General features: G+C 31.6%; 1 long non-coding RNA gene across 1 annotated transcript; it reads right to left on the reverse strand.

Annotated features, from left to right (window-relative positions):
• Positions 1–3,312: 3,312 nt before the first annotated feature.
• Positions 3,313–7,354, reverse strand: LOC123686309. Its single transcript, XR_006748439.1, has 2 exons — positions 6,796–7,354; positions 3,313–3,613 (listed from the first exon to the last, which is right to left on the reverse strand). It is a non-coding gene; the product is annotated as an uncharacterized LOC123686309 (long non-coding RNA).
• Positions 7,355–15,991: the final 8,637 nt, after the last annotated feature.

Here is a 15,991-nt window from a genome sequence, read left to right on the forward strand (position 1 = left end):
TCCTATACCATTGTTTTTACTTCCAGGTGATGTGTCTGATATTTGCATAAAATTTCATTTGCATAAAATTCAGATTCCATCAAGTCTGAAACTAACATACTTCAAGAATCGCCTCTGCACTTTTTCTAAACCCGAAATGTGAACACCGAACCCTGGGTTCCAGACAACGCACGCGTACTCAAACTTTGACCTCACGAGAGTATTAAACAAAACGAAGATCGTTTCAGAATCGATTAACCATTTAGAACTCCTCACCAGAAAGCCAAGCGAGTTGAATCCATAAGACATAACTAGACATATGTGGGGTGTGAAAGTCAATCTTGATTCAAATACAACATCCAAATCCTGTAGGTATTCATCCACCCTGGAAAGAATGTGACCTTTAATATTATATTGAAACTCAATTGGTGGTATTGGCCAGATCTTTCCTGTACTCAGAATTCAAAAGAATGCTCGCTGAATAGTTATTTATAATACAAGTGCAGAAGGCATTGATATTCTTCCACGAGTTCAAAATTCAAAAACGAGCCACGAAGTGGCGAGTTTTGGAATGAACGAGTGGTAGAATGAGACTTCTGTACGAGTATTATACATTATTTTCTCTAATTCATTACATTTTCATTGAAATTAATGAAATATTTACATAAATATAATTTAGTGCTTTTTGCATTGAAAAATGTTGGGTGGCAGAACTGATTTCTTTAAGGCAAATTGATGAATTGACAGATAAAGCCGTGGCGGAAAGTTCGGAGTGCCAACATAGAATAATAAAATATAACCATGAAAACTGTGCGTTTCTGATATATTCTCGCACGATTTTGTTCTACAAGATGTGGAAGAATGAACGGAATAACTACAGAATTAGAGAAAAGAAATTTAGTGCCAGTGAAGAACTATTCGCCAAATCTGAGGCCTATTTTGAAGCGAAAGACAAATCTAACGACAAAAATGGTATCGAAAAGTTGGAAGATCGCTATAATCGCTGTATCGCCCTCGACTCGAAGGTAACTATGTTGAATAATAAAATCGAATTTTGCCAAAAAAATGTATTTTACTATGGTAGAACGGGGACTTTTCAATTGGCATGTTATCAACAATCTAATTGGTTATATCTACTTAAATTTCGCAAATATACCTACTCTAAGGTTGCAAATTAATTAATATGTAGCGGATGTATTCGTAACCCCAAGTGCCGGTTTTCTTCATAACGTTGTTGATATTTAATTAATCAGAATATTCCAACAAGGTTTTTAAGTCTTATGCACGATCACCTCATCTGAATGTGGACTAGAGACTAGGCGAAGTTCAAATGTGTCGAAATATAGTTGACCATGAAATTAGATTATCAAATTCAATGGTCATTTCGAGATCCATGATATCATAAAAAGGAAAGTATATGTATATGTAGGTACCAAGTGAGCGGAAAAACAACGAGGAAAAAATTCACCTTTCAAATATTTTTTTTTCTGTTATTTCGTTATAAGAGGAATAATTCATGTGTTTTCTGCGTAATTTACTCTATTTCTTTTTGTAATTTGATGATCCACTCATTTTTAATTGTTTTTGAAAGTAAATTCATTTACCAATTGTCGAATTTCTGGTTTTACCTGGTTTTAAGTTTTTGTGCGCTTGCTCAATTTCATCATATAACGTCGTTACTCAATTAACCTGTAGAGTATCTAACATTCAATGAAAATATCCCTTCAAAATAATATAATTTATTACGTTTTTGAATTTATTTTCAAGGGATGAAAGAGCTTATTATAATGAAAATGCTTGAATGAATATTTCGGTTTTTGTCATTATACTTATACACACGGTGTCTCATCACACAAGTGCAAAAAATGAATGTTTATTGCACGAGTTGCATACAACATTTTTTCTACGTTCATGCAAAAAGCAAAAAATGATTTATTGAGGTGCGTCACTAGGTGTAGGAAAATGAAAAGCGCAACTTGAATACTTTATTATTAATATCGATTTGCATTGAAACAGGAACTAATACGTTACGAACAATTTAACTCAAACTTTATTTTTACCCTCAATTTTGAAAGTGATTGAACAATTGGTGCAATTTTCAATATGAATATTTCGTATTACCCCCCCCCCCCCATTTCTTGCAAACGCTGTCGAAACTTTTGGGGAAGCAGAAATACACACCAAACATTAGTCAGAGAATCTCTCGACTTCGACGAATCTTCAACCAGATGCAAGCGTCCCAATGTTGTACTCCAAATCGAATATTTCAAAAGGTCCCTTCAGCTTATGTGTCCTTTTTGAAAGATCCTCATCGCAAATGAACAAAAAAAGAGTTCCCCAAACTAAAAAATTTTCTGGTGCTACAGAGGGTTAGCAGATCAGAAAAATCAGATTATTTCTTCGTGTAGAAGCTACATCATCGAAATCTGTCAAAAACTTGTGATTGTATGCCCAACGTATTTTCCGTGGCAATCAGCATAGGAACGGTCAAATTATTTCAAATGGAAATAGTAACTCCCCGCTTCAATCTGAATTTTTGGCGCAACTTGAGACGTGCGTGTCTGACCACGAAATTATAATTTCAAATTTACACTAATTACATCTGACATTCAATCTTCAGTACCTATTCCGATCTCGAGGTTAGTAGTACCTTTAATTGATAGTTGAGATCAAATCTGATTTTGCACTTACCTTGGAATTTTGTTGGAAACATACCATGATGGTTCCTTCCAATCCGTCTTTTTTACCCATTCACTTTTTCTACTACTTGATGATTGCGTTCATTCCATATCTGACCGATAAACGTTTTATTGATCACACTTCAGAGTATCTCATGAGTGTTTTGAGAAAAAATACGTTTAACTTATTTCGAACTATTTAAGGTTGACAATTTGTGTATTTAAATAAAAAAAAATTCTTACAAAAATTAACAACTGAGTTGCTACATTCGGAAGTGAGCTGTAAAATCTATAGATTTTCATTCATTTCTTATCCTTTTTTATATTCAACCACGTCATTTCATGATCGTTCATTAGGGTTTGAAGAATTGCATTTCTCATGACAACTGGTTTTGAAAGTTGATTGTCATAAAACGCATTCAAATTAAATATTGAAGAACCTACAACTTCGTGAGATTCCCCAGTTTTTTCGAAAACAAAATTCAATGGAAGTATTATTCTTATTTTTAATTGATTATTTTGATTTAATTGAAATGATTCTGGTTGATTTTTGGCTTTTTCTTCAAATATTTTTCATGATCCTTCAACGATTCATCTGACTACTTCTATTGCTCATAAATAAGGAGACGGCTCCTATAAAAATAACAAATTAACACTAATTCACAGTGAGTTATATTTACATGATGACATCAATAGTTCAGTTGAATAGAATCGATATTTCGAATTCTAATCAAATTGCACAATCTATAATTCCATCTTATTAATTATAAATAAACATATTTATAGTTTAAAGAAGTATATGTTTTTATAGACATAATACGGGTATGTCTTACATATCCAATAAATAAACAATAATTATTATGGATGAAGTGAATGATGCTGTATCATTGAGGTAGTTGCTTGTACTCTCGTATCCATCTCAAGGTCCATGGTGAAGTTCACACTCAGCGTACATTCTGAAAAATAAATGAAATGTATTTTATAAACAAAGACAAAATGAATAAAAAAACTTTCAATTCAAAACCGATCAACCGAGGCAATTACCTCAAACCAATTTTAAAATGATTGAGTTGAAAATTAATGTACAATATTTCGGAAGGAGTATTGAAATATATTCACTTTATTATTTACGTCATAATATTCGTTGGAGATATTATTATGAAATATTGCAACCTTCTTTGCGGTCAATGGTAAAAACGTGTAAAGAACGTTTCTCTCATTCCTAACAGTTCAATGATATTATGAATAAGGTTGTTCGATGTAAATCTGAATTTTTCTTGGATATATCTCAGGGTTTTCTCGATTATACCTACTTCCATACTATACCTACGATCTTTTGAATTAATTATGAATCGATTCCAATCGAACCTATAATTTTTTTCCACAAAGGTATTTACAATAATAGGATATCTGAATTTTCTGAAATTGAATTGAGGTAGATAAGATATAATTCACTCAATAAAGATTGAGATTCTAAATATTACAAATGTGAATTAAGATATTTACAATATTGGCTTTCTGACATATTTATGGAATCGTGCCAAATTTTTGATGTTTGTTGACTTATAATTCGCATGAATATTAAATATAAAAAAGTGGAATTGAAAAAGGCCATATAAATGAATTTCTCGTAACTTCAGTGACTTCTTGAAGTCACCATATACGAAAGAATTTGTTTTCATTATTGATTAAATTTTTTTTCATTTTAAGAGTAAGTGATGAGCTCTTTATTATTTAATTCTATTTCATTCGTAAAGAGTACTATAATTGATTATTATTACAGCAATTTGTTTGAGCCTTGAAATCAATGTTGTTTAAATGCCCTGAGTTTTCGATGATTTTTTATAGGGAACCTTAATCTGTTCGGATTTTCGAAATAACTAGCATATTTTTTTTTGTAGAAAATGTTAAAATTTGCAGTAAAATCCGAACGCAAATCACACACATTTTTCGTTTTTCTTCATAGCTCAAATAATTTCAATTATTATTTAAATTATTTAAGAGCTCCTTTACATATTTAATAAAATATTGGTTCATCTAATTTATATTACTATGTTTGGAAATCTAATCTAAGAGGTAGTCAATAAATCGGACAATATTTTTCATACATTCAATTTTCAAACATTCATGTAAATAGATTTCGATGAATACTTCATCAAGCCAAGTAGCTCGACATTGAAATTGACTTGAAAATCAACAAAAAAAAATTACACACTTGAGCTGACTTGACCTGATTTTATGTATATTTATTGCTTGACTTGATATCAAGCTACTTGATATTACTTGATATGCACGCGTCGCACGGCATACATTTCTGCAATCTCGTGCGCGCTTAGACTAAATAAGGGGATTCCTCGAGCGCCGAGAGACTTAAGCATTCGCCAGTGTGACTTTATCAGTAGTTTTCTCATATTTCTATTAAATCTATTGGTAGATTTTGGTAGTTTTAGAAATCTAAAAACTGTAGTCACGTTGAAAATGAAGGTTTGAAAAACCATTCAAATCAATTACTGTTTTTATTCAATATGAAAAAGACTCGGAAAAAGAGAATATTAGAAACAAGAAAATATATAGAATTTATTCAAAAATATTACACACTTACATATATGTAATTATATAAAAAACTACAAAGAAAGAGATTTTTTCTCTGGAAAAAACAAAACGAATTTCGCCGAAGCGGTAAATATTAGAGGGCGGTATATTCTACTTTTTCCGAGAAATCCGAATTCTCAGAAGTACCTATGTATTAAATGAATCTTATATTTTTTATATCAAATTAACTAGGGTTGGGCATGGGCGCATTCGAATTTGAGATAATTTTTCATCCGTATCATCCGATTGTCTTACTCAATCATCTTAAAAAGAAAAACAAATTTCAAGCCTTTTATGAAATCGAAACTCAGCAGGACTTGAAGCCGCAGGGCCCGCTCTAAAATATTGGAGGGTTGCATTTTCTACTTTTTCCAAGAAATTGAAATTCCTAGAAGACTGGATTGGAAAAATAGCTATACGTTTCACATATAATGATTTAATTCATGTTTCTATTCATGTTGATATTTTTGGTTCTTTTATACAGTAAGTTTAATAGATAAAAGTGTTTTTTGCAAGGTTTCTTTTCATTTCATCATTTATTATTGATGTGACACTTCACAATAAAACTGATACATATCAAGTAGCTTGATATGATTCAAGTACTTGATAAATAAATACTTGACAAACTACTATTTGACTTGAGCTTGATTTGAAATCGTCAATCCAAGTAGCTTGAATATCGAGCCAAGCCGTGAATCCCTAATAAATACCAACAATCTATACTATTCATTGTGAATCCTATCCTAAGTGGAAAACTATTACCATTTTAGATCATTGTTGACAAATTTGGTAAGATCGAATTACTAGAGATTTTGAGAGAAAAGAAAAAATGTTGTATCTCATTAAAATGTTGTAATAGTTGATATAATTCTCGCAGATTTGATTATGGTAATTTCGTAAGCCATGTTACAAGAAAGTACACGACATGTTATTATATTTTGAAATTAATATGGGTTGATAATTACTTAATGCAGATCATTTTCTATTAGACAATAGCAATTATGATATCAGATAACTCTGAGCTTCTTGAAAGTAGTTTCACCTAAGAGTAATATAGTCGAAGGATTAACTGAATCTCTTTCCCTTACATAAAACAATATCTATTGAGAATTGATACAATTTTTATGAAAACATTCGTTATAACTAACTGAAAAATTAGCAGGATATACATAACGTTATCCCTTCAAAAATTCGAAATTATTTTTTACAATTTTCATTTCTACAGAAGGGGGCAAATTATACAATTTTTAATGATAACATACTGAATTCTTTTTTTCATTTGAAACGAAAAGATACATGAAATTTGATATTTCTTTAATCATGGATTCAAGTGATCTGCAATAGATTTCCTGTATGATAATTCTTTGAATTTTGAATAAGAAATGAGAAAAATCCAAAAATATTGCTGAATCATATGCAAAATATAGAATAACGAAATTTTGCGGGAAATTCGCAGTTCCGCTTATCAATGAATATTTCAACTCACCCCTTCCTATAAATCGAACAAAAATCTCAATAAAGAACAATTGATTGAACTATAACTTACAGATCACGATTTTTTTGTCGTAGGGGTAGTCATTATAATTTGTACAATTTTTCCGTATATGGTCATCGCGTGAATTCAAATAACAGACAGACTCGATGTCTAGCCGCCACTGAAGGAAAACGCTCGTGCTGCTCCTCAGTTATTGGCTTTCATTCGAGGTCGTTCGGTGTTCATGACAATGTACCGCAGAAAGAGGTCAAATATATTCTGATGAAATTATTATAAATCTCCTAATTAGAATTCACAAATCCAGAAATATAATTTTGGTTGTTCAGGTAGTTAAGGGTATTTTTTGAGAACAACACTGAAAACGATATTTTATTCACAAGTTTTCAACATGGATTGATTATTCTTTAATAAAGGACTATGTGCTATATTGACAAAAAGGGCAATCAAAATGTTAAATTCAAAATAGTCCCCAAAATGCAATTGTCCGCAATGTGACGCTTTTTTTTTCAATATTTTTTCTCGTAGCATCTGCACAAATGTACAGAGTGATATTTTTTCTGGAACAGTGCTCGCCCTTTTCCTTCAGAACTTATTTTCAGTTGGCCATTGGTAATCTGAAAAAAAAAAGAAACTTTAAACTATATTTTTAGTTTGCGGTTCCAAAGAATCTCTGATTTCAGTTCATAGTATCTTTTTGTGTCAAATTGATGTCTTATCCTTCTCAAAAGTCTAATTTCTGAGGATATCAATGAATATGACAATTATTAGTGCTTATTTTCGAGGAATAATGAATTGAGAAAACAGGTTGCAAAAAAACCAATCGTAGCAAACACTTTGGAATTGTGTTAAAAGTTTAATCGAATGATAATTTAATTTTTTTATTTAAACTGTAGCACAAACACGGCACAAGTACGAGAAACAGTGTTTGTTAAATAACAAATGAAAGTCACATTATCTATCATAAACTTATTATATACTGAAAAAATAATCAATCACAAACTGAAAATATAATTGACTCTTCAGGAATATAATTCTTGTGCCAATAATTTGGGTATATTTTTGAGGATTTAACTATTCAAATAATTTGTGGTATTTTTTCAGTTCCAATTCCTAAACTAAATTCATGATATCTGAGCTCAGCATTTTATGATTTTTATCAGAAAAATTATTGAACGAATGAAAATTGATGCATAATTCGATAATGAATTAATGCTATCAACTTCTTTCAGACAATCAAATCCGCAATTCCCATAATATCTTTACTATCGCAGAAAATGATCGGTAAGAGGAACACAATTCTTCAAGTAGTTAATAATTATTCTGAAAAATGACTGACTGCTGAAATTTGCGATTCATTATCTAGAATGTTGTAATTTGAAATAAAGTTGCAGAAATATTCATATATGAATAATGCGGAATTAGATATTATCAGATTAGACTTCGCATTATTAGTTTCCGCCTTTGATTACAAATTGGAGAATTATGACAAAATCTTGACACATTTCATAGTGAATTGAATACCAGTAAATTTATCATTATTGACGATTTGGCAGAGGACTTCGAAAAACAAATTGAAATTGCCAGTTTCTGAGAGGTTAGTTCAACTTCGGGCAATGCTAATAATCCAATCAAGTTGAACGGGTTACCACAAATAATTCACGATTACCTATCTACTATTTTGTGGTTGAATTTTTTTTCAATGAAGTTCAATAATTTTGTATCATTAGTCAAACATTATCCTTATTATTCATCTTGTTATTGATTAACATTAGGAAATTGACAAGGTTATGCTCCTAGTAACTCATTTGTAATTCTTTGAATGCGTACGTTGAAAATTTCATTCAAATTATCTACAATTTCGGAAATAATAGGTGACTTCCTGATAAAGGCGAAATATGACTAAATATTCATGAAATTTCATTCTGATAGACTTCATATATCACCGTCACTGCCGTAGTGAAGGCGAGGTGTGGCCGGTGTGGGAGTTAAAGTAATCAATAATTCAGATATTCGAAGGGAAATAGTGAGAAAATTAATAGAAATTTCGTGAATATCTCATGGGGATTCCAACACTGCGTCAAACGATAAATATAGTCATATTTACTAATGTAAGAAAATATCAATCTATATACATATTCAAGGCGTAATTTATATCTCTCCACGAAAATCATGTGGTCTGATACACTTCATGGTTACTAATCTACAAGGAAAGTAATTCAGACATTCAGCAAAAAAATGCATACTGTAATTATATATTTGATCAAGAGGAACAGCGAACTATCATTTTGATAGCCAGAGAAACATGAAAAAAATGCTTACAATAAAAATACATCACACATAAAAAAATAAATAAATAATTTGTTGAAATTGCGTTAATTTTATGAATAAAACCAGATCTGGGAATTCCCTTCATTTGTTCTATCTCCTATGTTAGAAATCTAAACGACCCCAAAGCCCCCCAAGAACAGACGATAAAAGCTGTGAAAACATCGAACTCGTTCGAATTACTGAGCGAGGATAAAATGGAAATTGACGAAGAATCGGAAATTACTAAGGAAGAAGATACAAAAACATAAGTGAAAACGGGAAATCAATGAAAAATATGAAAAGAGAAAGAATCGCACAGTTGATTTTAAGAAATAAAAGCAGATGGAATAAAGTGAACAAGGAGATCCAGAAGCAGCAAGTGAAGTGTAAAAAAGTGAAATTAGTAGCGCAAGGTGTTCAAATATAACCCAAAAGCGAAGATGACTACAGATGACTAATACAAGATATTAAAAGAAGGAGATGAATAATTTCACATGTTCTGATTGAAAAGTGAAAAGAAATTAAAAGTTGTCCTCCGTGGAGTACTATTAGAATCCACCGACGAAGAAATAGAGACTGACCTAGCTAATCAGGGTTACCCTGTTACAAAAATAACGAGGATGAAAGGAAAGAAAGGACATCCCATCTCCCAAAAGCTTGTCGAAAAGAGTGCTGTGAAATTTCAATCCAAGTAGAAAGTCTCAGGGTAAGGTCGGAAGTCATCCAATGTTACCGATGCCATTTATACGGACATTCACAGAGATTTTGCCATGCAGCATACAAATGTATGAAGTGCGGAGAAGAACACGTGACAGCGGAGTGCCCCAAACCGATCACAACACAGCCGAAATGTGCGAATTGTGGAGGAGACCATCTTTTGACATTTATCAAATGCACAAAAAATCTTAACAACCCTAATAATCAAAAACCCAAATATAAAGATGCTCCACTACCTAAAGAAAATGCGTTGACCAAAATAATGGAAAACAGAAAAAGTATGGATGCCAAAAAGGAAGAAGCTAAAAAGGATGGAGAAAAAATCCCAGAAAGCAAAGAGGAAAAGCAACCTAAAGAAGGGAAAAAATCTATCAAAAACGATGACAATCTAGCTGCCATTCTAGGAAGAATAACTCTACAATTTTGCGCTACCAATGCGACAATGACGCAAAAGATCGCCTTCTTAGAAGAGCAAAAAAAAAACTGATTAAGCTTTTCGAGAAGAAATGAACCACAACAATAACAAAAGTCTTTCAATTGCGTTCTGAAACGCAAATTCAGTCTTCCAAAAAAGACAGGAATTAACTCTTTTCTTGGAAGAAAATGAAATTGATTTACTTTTCTTGGGTGAAACCTATTTGAAGCCAACCAAAGAATTCAAAATGAGAAATTATGAAGTGAATAGAAAAGACAGAGAACAAGGTAGAGGAGGAGGTACAGCCGTCTTAGTGAAAAAAGGAATTGTACATCACGAACTACCAGAAGTTCAAAGTGCAAATATCGAAGAAAAAGGGGTAAGTGTTAAAACGAAGGCAGGTGAAATAAACATTTACTTTGTGTACCGTTCCCCAAACAATGGATTAGAAGAATTAGAAAAGGAATTTGATAAAATGTGGCATCAGGGTCTGATTCACAAAATGAAGTTGATGAAATTTCCAATCAAACTTACGAGATTGATAAAATCGTACCTGACGAATAGAAAATTTAAGGTGAATATCGACATTACCAGGTCAACGATTAGAGAAATAGAAGCCGGAGTTCCCCAAGGATCGGTGATAGGACCGCTGCTATTCAACTTATATATGGCAATCATACCGAAAATGAATAGATGCAAGATAGCCCAGTTTGCCATATGACATGACAATGCCATATACTGTCACAGTAGAATGCGGAAAACAATCACTAGACAGCTACATATAGACCTAGATACACTGATGGAATACTTCAAGAAATGGAGATTCAAAGTGAACACATCGAAAACAGTTGCAATCTACTTCTGAGGAACAACAGTAAAGAAAGAGAAAGCAGGAAACGTCAAAATAGAAAACCAGACGATAGAATGGAAAAAGGAAGCAAAATATCTGGGAGTATTACTGGATGAAAGAATGAATTTTAACAAACAGATAGAAGAAAACAGAAAAAAGACAAGGCAATTGCACGGCAGATTGTACCCATTGCTCAACCCTAAAAGTAAACTTTCTTTAGAAAACAGGCTGAAGATAATAAAAATAGTGCTAATACGTATGCAGTAGTTACCTGGTACAATACGAAGGACAATAATAATGATCAGTTGCAAAGTACACTAAATTCAGTAATAAGAACAGCGGTTGGCGCCCCATGGTATATTACTAACCAACAAACCAGAGAAGAACTGAAAATTGAAACTATCGAAGAAATAGTCAATAAACAAAGAAAGAACACAATATAGACGCTGAAAAAGCACGAGAATAAGGAATTCAGAAAGATAATACAAATCAAAGTAGGAAAGACCGATAAGAGGAAATACCTCTTTCAAAGAAATAAATAGAAGAAAAAAGTGACATGAAGTAGGGAGGAAAGCCTTCCGATCAGACAACAGCAGAAAATAGGAGGAATGAAATTAGAGGCGAAGGGAATGTAAATTCCGGACCTTAAACAAAAAGATCTGAGTCTTGCAGGCGTTGATCTGGGTCATCCCAGGCATCGGTCTCCAGGTAACGCTGCCGGTTCCAGAAATAGAGCTGCTATGCGCCTTCTGAAGTCCGTGAAATATTGCGCAATCTGGTGGTTCGATAAAGCTAATTCCCGGGCACTTTACTTGCCCGGTCAATATGAGAAATTGGAGGTCCCGGCATTTAACGGAATATTACAACTCTCGTTATTCGCTGAAAACTTTTTAACTTCGAATACATCTAATATATTCTCCCGAACAAGGAACATTTTTGTTGATTGTTTTCATTTGAGTGATAAAGAAGTGCAGATTCCACATACAATAATTGTCATGTTATATTCAACAAGTTGAGAGTTGATAGGAGGGGCCAAGACTTTAGACTATGTGAGTATATCTACATACAAAATTTCAGTGGAATCTGATGAATAGATTCTATTTATTGGATGTTGACGAAACGAATTGTTTTTCAACAATCTATACAATAAAGACGATTATTATTTTTATTATTCTTAATACTTGATGAAATTTGCTCCAAAATTCGTTTCCGAATTTATTTTTTCAATAATTACGAAAACAGAATTAAAAGGGCCTAAATCCAAAGCCATCAAATGAATTTTGCTACAGAGTTAATCAGAGTTGAGAGAATATTTTTGAGATTGAATTCTAGAGTATTAGAAAACCCAGGTATATAAAAATTAATTCATGTTACAGAGGTAATTAGAGTTAAGAGAATTTTTTTGGGGTTAAATTCTAGAGTATTAGAAAACCAAGGTATTTAAAAATTAATTCATGTTACAGAGGTCATAAGAATTGAGAGAATATTTTCCTGGGATTAAATTCTAGAGTAGTAGAAAACCTAGGTTTTCAAAAGTCAATTCATATTACAGAGGTAATTAGAAATGAGAGAATTTTTTTTTGGTTAAATTCTACAAGAGTACAAGAAAACCCAGGTATTTAAAATTAATCTATGTTACAGAGAATTATTCAAATTTGAAATCTGGATCGACAGTCTAAGATCTGAGCTTTTTGACAAATGATTTAGAGCCAAGTACGAGTAACCAAACTTGATCAGAGGCCAACAAATCCAAGAGAAGTAATTGGGTACGAGACATTATCATAAACAGAATTGAGGAGAATTATCACAAGAAAATTCTCAATATCCGAGACCCTGTTGAAGTAATTAGAGGTTTGAGGTTCTCCAGGAAGTGCAGTCAAATGTGACACACACTTCAGGTAAGAGCTCGCTTGTACTCCATCAAAATGGACAAACATAAATCGGTCGATGATTTCTGAGAAAGATTCGACTCGATAGCATGAGAGTATGAAGTTAGTGAGGATGTGATTGAGCTAACTGCTCAAGAGATGAGATCTGCATTTTATCATATTCACTAAGAAATTGCAAAATGTATTTGGAGGGAAAGAGAGTTCTGAGAATTTGCTTTCCTTACGTAAACTCGCAAATTCTGGGTTCAATATTTACTTAGAAGTACAAGTTCCTCAGAGTTTACAATGAGGTTAATAATGAAATTGTTTTAGAGAGCAATTCCAAGCCCTAAGAGTTTAAAATAAGGTTAATAATGAGATTGTTTTAGAGAACAAATCCAAGTCCTAAGAGTTTACAATAAGGTTAAGAATTAGATTGTTTTAGAGAGTCAGTATGAAAAACAGAACTGGATTCTAAACTTCAAATTTATTGTTACAGAGCAACGATAAGCGAAGAAGATGAGATGACTGATGAGCTTACAATCGCAGACACATTCCAATAACGAGTTATTAGGTTCGAAGGGAGAACCGGAATCTGCGATTGGGAGGGAGAAATAGTATAATCTCATCTCTTCATCTAAAGAGAAAGTTCTACAAGTTTCAACTGACAAAACAGATGAAATACAATCTGAGCAACAAGAGAAAAATTGGGATTGCAGTCATATCAGTAGAAATGTAATTTAGATCGATGACTTGGAATCACTCCAAAACTTAGTGTCTGTCTTTATGTTAATTTAGTTGTTCAATTTATTAACCGTTTACTCAATTTGTACAGTTTTAGTCATTTTGAATTTTCTATTGGTTGATTATGTAATTTGTCATTTTTAGAATTGGAATATATTCCAAGACAAAAATAAACTAAATATATCATACAGATATATTATTGTGAAGGATTAGACACAAAGTTGTCAAATTATTTGATTTATATTAAATATCCTTTATCAAGAAGACTCATTCAACTTTTATAAATTGATGTAATCATTTATTGATTAGATAGTCAGTATCAACCAATTGATAAATTTAAAATTTCTGAAATTGTTGATTCAACTGTAAATGTCGATTTGTATATGTATTTCAATGAATAACAAGGAAGAAATCTATGACTACCTTCAGTAATGGCTTGATCTGTGAATCCTCACAAGAGTAACCGTTACGTTTAGTTAGTTAGTAGTTTCTTGCTTGCAATTTTGATGGAGTGGATATACACGTGGTGAGTTTGTAAATTCAATAATTTCGTAGAACTATAAGGCACTGATGAGGAAAAATTGAATTATTACATACAAAAATTCCGAAACGTACGTCTGTTTTTATGTTAATTTAGTTGTTCAATTTATTAACCGTTTACTCAATTTGTACAGTTTTAGTCATTTTGAATTTTCTATTGGTTGATTATTAAATTTGTCATTTTTAGAATTGGAATATATTCCAAGACAAAAATAAACTGAATATATCATACAGATATATTATTGTGAAGGATTGGACACAACGTTGTCAAATTATTTGATTTATAGTTCAATCTATGATCTTGATACAGTAGTTGTTAATGAATGAAAAATAATGTACATTATCAATTGCAAATTTTTCTCTCTCTGAGAGATGTAAAGAAAATCACGTTTCCATTAGTGTGATTTTCTTTAAATGTCAAATTGAATCTTTAGAATTGTCAAAATATTGTTTTATTTGAGAATTGTGCAGAGGAATTAGAGGCTTAAAATTTTGTTTCCCTCTATTTTTGCAGGTTTGTTATTGTATTATTATTGTTGCTTTTGTGAATGAATTCCTCTATTTTTGCAGAGAAAAGCTATTTAGTCTCAATTCAATAAAAAAAAAACTTATTATATCTATTATTATTTATTGCTGACCCCCAAACAAGTATTTCATTGCTGGTATCAGGGCCTAAATTCAACAATTTTGATTTAATCCCTTACTCTTGCATATAACAGTGAATTTTGAGTCATTAGTGACCAGGAGTAATAATTTCTTCAAATTGGACAATTTCTTACGTTATAATTGTGGCATTCATTAAGATCTTTTATTGTTGAGTTAGATGTTAGCAGTTTATTATTTAATTCAGTCTGCTCAAATGTTTTTATTCTTTCTAGATTGCAAATTTTTGTTTGTTGATAAACTAGATGTGATATTTTGAACTCTGTAATTTATTGAACGGATAGCTCAGCATGTTTCCTCAATAAGGGATGAGATATCTGAGAAGAAGTGCTATAAATTAATTTTATAGTATGGCCTTCTTATTCAAGCACCAAAAAAGAATTATTTTCTTCTTGAATGTTTTCATCAAGCATATTCTAACTTATTATGTAATTATATTCAGCTACTTCTTTCAGCTTGTATCTGTTCAGGTACAAATTTATATCAATCATAATTGTTTTATAACCATGTAGATATTCTTTGCTATATTTATTGCCAATTTGTTGTTACATAACCACTTGTTGTGAGAGATAAGGTCTAAATTTCTACTATTTTGGGAATACTATCAGATAATACTAGTAAATAATTCTTGTGAATATTTAAATTCTGGAAATTATCTTTAATTATTGAAATCTTTTTCAATTTTACTCGAGAAAAATTCACTGAAGAAAATTTTCCATAGCATGACATCAAAATGAGGCATTCATCAAAGTACAAATTTGACACTAAAATAAAACATCTGAAAGCTCAGCTTGATAAACTTTTTACGTTTTCCAAGGTCAATCCTGAATATTTGAATGAATATAAGGCACTAAAGAGGAAATATAATTACACTATAACAGAATATAAACAAAAATATTATGCTGCTCAAATATATACATGTCACAAAACAAAACAAAAAAAGTCTGGCAAATTGTGAAATTTGGAAATAATAAGTGACTTCCTGATAAAGGTGAAATATGGCTAAATATTCATGAAAATTTCATGCTGATAGATTTCATATTTTACCTTCACTGCCATAGTGAAGGCGAGGTGTGGCCGGTGTGGGAGTTAAAGTAATCAATAATTCAGATATTCGAATGGACATAGTGAGAAAATTAATAG

This window comes from Harmonia axyridis, chromosome X (genome assembly GCF_914767665.1).
Source record: "Harmonia axyridis chromosome X, icHarAxyr1.1, whole genome shotgun sequence".
In the NCBI taxonomy this organism is placed as follows: Eukaryota; Metazoa; Arthropoda; class Insecta; order Coleoptera; family Coccinellidae; genus Harmonia; species Harmonia axyridis.